Raw genomic sequence first — 5,205 nt, 5'->3', positions numbered from 1 at the left:
ATGTGAGCCGTATGTTAAAGCTAGAATATGTTACTTTTTGGGCGACCCAACCTATTATACTTTTAGCAACCAGGAAATGATTTCTGCATAGTGCATCTTTAAATGCAAGAGTCATGGATTTACGTACACCTAAAAGACTATTTGATCTGTAATGTGAAATAACATGTTAGCTGGTTGGTTGTGTGCAATTGATTACAGTAGGGTAGGCTTTTATCATTTACAGTGCATTTGGAAAGTATACAATCTACACACAATCAACCTACACACAATACCCCATAATGACAAAGCAAAAACATGTTTAGAAATGTTGCACTTTTATTACAAATAAAAAACAGAAATATCACATTTACATAGTAAGTATTCAGATCCTTTACTCAGTACTTTGTTGAAACACATTTGGCAGCGATTACAGCCTCGAGTCTTCTTGGGTATGATGCTACAATCTTGGCACACCTGTATTTGGGGAGTTTCTCCCATTCTTCTTTGCAGATCCTCTCAAGCTCTGTCAGGTTGGATGGGGAGCATCGCTGCACATATATTTTCAGGTCTCTCCAGAGATGTTCGGGTTTAAGTCCGTGCTCTGGCTGGGCCGCTGAACGACATTCAGAGACTTGTCCTGAAGCCATTCATGCGTTGTCTTGGCTGTGTTCTTAGGCTCGTTGTCATGTTGGAAGTTGAACCGTCGCCCCCAGTCTGAGCGCTCTGGAGCAGGTGTTCATCAAGTATCTCACTGTGTACTTTGCTCAGTTCATCTTTCCCTTGATTCTGACTAGTCTCCCAGTCCCTGCCACTGGAAAACATCTCCACAGCATAATGCTGCCACCAACATGCTTCACCGTAGGGATGGTGCCAGGTTTCCTCCAAATGTGATGCTTGGCATTCAGGCCAAATAGTTCAATCTTGGTTTCATCAGACCAGAGAATCTTGTTTCTCATGGTCTGAGTCCTACATCTGACATTTGGTTGTCATGTGCCTTTTACTGAAGAGTGGCTTCCGTCTGGCCACTCTACCATAAAGACCTGCTTGGTGTTGTGCTGCAGAGATGGTTGTCCTTCTGCAAGGTTCTCCCATCTCTACATCTCAAAGTGACCATCAGGTTCTTGGTAACCCCCCTGACCAAGGTCCTTCTCCCCGATTGCTCAGTTTGGCTGGGCAGCCAGCTCTAGGAAGATTCTTGGTGGTTCCAAAGTTCTTCCATTTAAGAATGATGCAGAATTTCTTTGGTACCCTTCCCCAGATCTGTGCCTCGACACAATCCTGTCTCGGAGCTCTACGGACAATTCCTTCGACCACATGGCTTGGTTTTTGCTCTGACATGCACTGTCAACTGTGGGATCTTATATAGACAGGTGTGTGCCTTTCCAAATCATGTCCAATCAATTTAATTTACCACAGGTTTACTCCAATCAAGTTGTAGAAACATTCCAAGGATGATCAATGGAAACAGTATGCACTTGAGCTCAATTTCGAATCTCATAGCAAAGGATCTGAATACATCTGTAAATAAAGTATAACTAGGCAAGTCAGTTAAGACTTTGGCCTACCCCGGCCAAACCCTCCCCTAACCCGGACGATGCTGGGCCAATTGTGTGCCGTCCTATGGGACTCCCAATCACAGCCGGTTGTCGTACAGCCCAGGATTGAACGAAGGTCTGTAGTGACGCCTCTAGCACTGAGATGCAGTGCCCTAGACCACTGTGCCACTCAGGAGCCATTATGGGTTATTGTGTGTTGATTGAGGGAAAAAAATAATTTGCTACATTTTAGAATAAGGCTGCAACGTTAAAAAAAATCTGGAAAAAGTGAAGGGGTCTAAATACTTTCCGAAACCACTGTAAAGTGCCCAAATTATGGCCGACCTACATTTTTCCTTGCCCTAAAATCAACCGATTTCAGCCTATCCCACTGTGCTACAGTAATACTTAAATGTCAAATGTCAGTTGGGCAAGTAGCCTGTAGCCTTGTGCTTGATGGACCTGGGAGTTGTGAGCTATTCCCGGCAAATTGAAATATGGCGGACAACGAGGATCTGTCCCAGTATCCGAGGTCCACCACTTGCATTCATTTTGCGCAAATAGCCTACAGTTATCAGCTGGGAAACCATACATTCTAAAATACACTGTGGATAGTTAAATGAGGCTGATCGAAATTAGCAGCGTGTATGGCATTGTGAGGTAATCTACACAATTTCCACGATAGGCAAAGGCATTATAATGTATATTGAAAAAATATATAAACACATCATGTAAAGCGTTGGTCCCATGTTTCATGAGCTGAAATTGTATTTCTGGAATTTACCAAACGCACAAAAAGCTTATCTCTCCAATTTTGTACACAAATGTGTTTACATCCCTATTTGTGAGAATTTCTCCTTTGCCAAGAAAATCCATCCACCTGACAGGTGTGGAATATGAAGAAGCTGATTAAACAGCATAATCATTACACAGGTGCACCTTGTGCTGGGGACAATAAAAGGCCGCTCTAAGCTGTGCAGTTTTGTGACACAACACATTGCCACAGATGTCTCAGGTTTTGTGGGAGCATGCAATTGGTATGACTGCAGGAATGTGTGAGAGAAAAAATAAGTATTTACCTTTTTTGTTTAATATTAATATTTAACTATTAATATGCTTAACAACGGTAAAGACATTTATTTAATGCCAATGCTGTGCTTCTGAGAAAGGATGGTTCATCTCTTCCACATTCACTCCCTGCAGCTGGTCTAGGTGTGTAGTCAAGTACATGGGATAGAAATAAACTTGAGGAACAGATAGACCTGTACTGTTTTCAATCATCTTTGCTTCTGAGAAACCTGGTCACACGACATAAGACAAAGAGCCTCTGAGAGTGACCACAGTTCTTCAGTCCATCCTGTTATTTTACCATCTTCCAAGGGCACAGCTGTGGGGAGATAGAAGAGATAGAAGTCTAGCTTGGTAGAGAAAGGAGTAAACGGAACTGCCGTTATCACTTGTTTGTCCGCTATGACCTCACACACCCGATACAGCTGGCCACAAGAAGAAAACAAGGTCGTTTATGATACCCTGATCTGCCGGGGAGGGGTGGAACCAACCATGACCAAGAAATGTTGGGGTTTCTATATAAACCCCTTGCATTTCTGTGTTATTTGAGCACTCAATCAATTCACCATATATATGTGTGTGTTGCATGGACCTGCTCCCTTGTTAACAAGAATCTCCTGATTCTTTAGAACTTCCACGACAAATGTCGACTGGAGCTGTTGCTAGAGAATTCAATGTTGATTTCACTACCATAAGTCACCTCCAACGTTGTTTTAGAGAATTTGGCAGTACGTCCAACCGGCCTCACAACCACAGACCACATGTAACCACGCCAGCCCATGACCTCCACATCCGGCTTCTTCTTCTTCTTTTTTGGGGGCGGCAGGTAGCCTAGTGGTTAGAGTGTTGGACCAGTAACTGAAAGGTAAAAATCTGCCGTTCTGCCCCTGAATAAGGCAGTTAACTCACTGTTCCTAGGCCGTCATTGTAAATAAGAATTTGTTCTTAACTGACTTGCCTCGTAATATACAGGATAAATAAATAAATAATAAATCATTTCCCCTGCGGGATCGTCTGAGAACAGCCACCCAGACAGCTGATGAAACTGTGGGTTTGCACAACAGAAGAATTTCTGCACAAACTGTCAGAAACTGTCTCAGGGAAGCTCATCTGTGTGCTCGTCGTCCTCACCATTGTCTTGAACTGACTGCAGTACAGCGTCGTAACTGACTTCAGAGGGTAAATTCTCACCTTCGATGGCCACTGACACACTGGAGAAGTGTGCTCTTCAGGGATGAATCTCAGTTTCAACTGTACCGGGCAGATGGCAGATAGTTTGGCGTTGTGTGGGCGAGCGTTTTGCTGATGTCAATGTTGTGAACAGAGTGCCTCATGCTGGCGGTAGGGTTATGGTATGGGTAGGCATAAGCTACGGACAACAGACACAATTGCATTTTATTGATGGCAATTTGAATGCACAGAGATACTGTGAGGAGATCCTGAGGCCCATTGTCGTGCCATTCATCCAAATCAAATCAAATCAAATCAAATTTTATTTGTCACATACACATGGTTAGCAGATGTTAATGCGAGTGTAGCGAAATGCTTGTGCTTCTAGTTTCGACAATGCAGTGATAACCAACAAGTAATCTAACTAACAATTCCAAAACTACTGTCTTGTACACAGTGTAAGGGGATAAGGAATATGTACATAAGGATATATGAATGAGTGATGGTACAGAGCAGCATACAGTAGATGGTATCGAGTACAGTATATACATATGAGATGAGTATGTAGACAAAGTAAACAAAGTGGCATAGTTAAAGTGGCTAGTGACATAAGAATGCAGTCGATGATCTAGAGTACAGTATATACATATGCATATGAGATGAATAATGTAGGTTAAGTAACATTATATAAGGTAGCATTGTTTAAAGTGGCTAGTGATATATTTACATCATTTCCCATCAATTCCCATTATTAAAGTGGCTGGAGTTGGGTCAGTGTCAATGACAGTGTGTTGGCAGCAGCCACTCAATGTTAGTGGTGGCTGTTTAACAGTCTGATGGCCTTGAGATAGAAGCTGTTTTTCAGTCTCTCGGTCCCAGCTTTGATGCACCTGTACTGACCTCGCCTTCTGGATGATAGCGGGGTGAACAGGCAGTGGTTCGGGTGGTTGATGTCCTTGATGATCTTTATGGCCTTCCTGTAACATCGGGTGGTGTAGGTGTCCTGGAGGGCAGGTAGTTTGCCCCGGTGATGCGTTGTGCAGACCTCACTACCCTCTGGAGAGCCTTACGGTTGAGGGCGGAGCAGTTGCCGTACCAGGCGGTGATACAGCCCGCCAGGATGCTCTCGATTGTGCATCTGTAGAAGTTTGTGAGTGCTTTTGGTGACAAGCCGAATTTCTTCAGCCTCCTGAGGTTGAAGAGGCGCTGCTGCGCCTTCTTCACGACGCTGTCAGTGTGAGTGGACCAATTCAGTTTGTCTGTGATGTGTATGCCGAGGAACTTAAAACTTGCTACCCTCTCCACTACTGATCCATCGATGTGGATAGGGGGGTGTTCCCTCTGCTGTTTCCTGAAGTCCACAATCATCTCCTTAGTTTTGTTGACGTTGAGTGTGAGGTTATTTTCCTGACACCACACTCCGAGGGCCCTCACCTCCTCCCTGTAGGCCGTC

Source organism: Oncorhynchus nerka, linkage group LG21 (genome assembly GCF_034236695.1).
Source record: "Oncorhynchus nerka isolate Pitt River linkage group LG21, Oner_Uvic_2.0, whole genome shotgun sequence".
In the NCBI taxonomy this organism is placed as follows: Eukaryota; Metazoa; Chordata; class Actinopteri; order Salmoniformes; family Salmonidae; genus Oncorhynchus; species Oncorhynchus nerka.
This window is presented reverse-complemented; position numbering follows the sequence as displayed.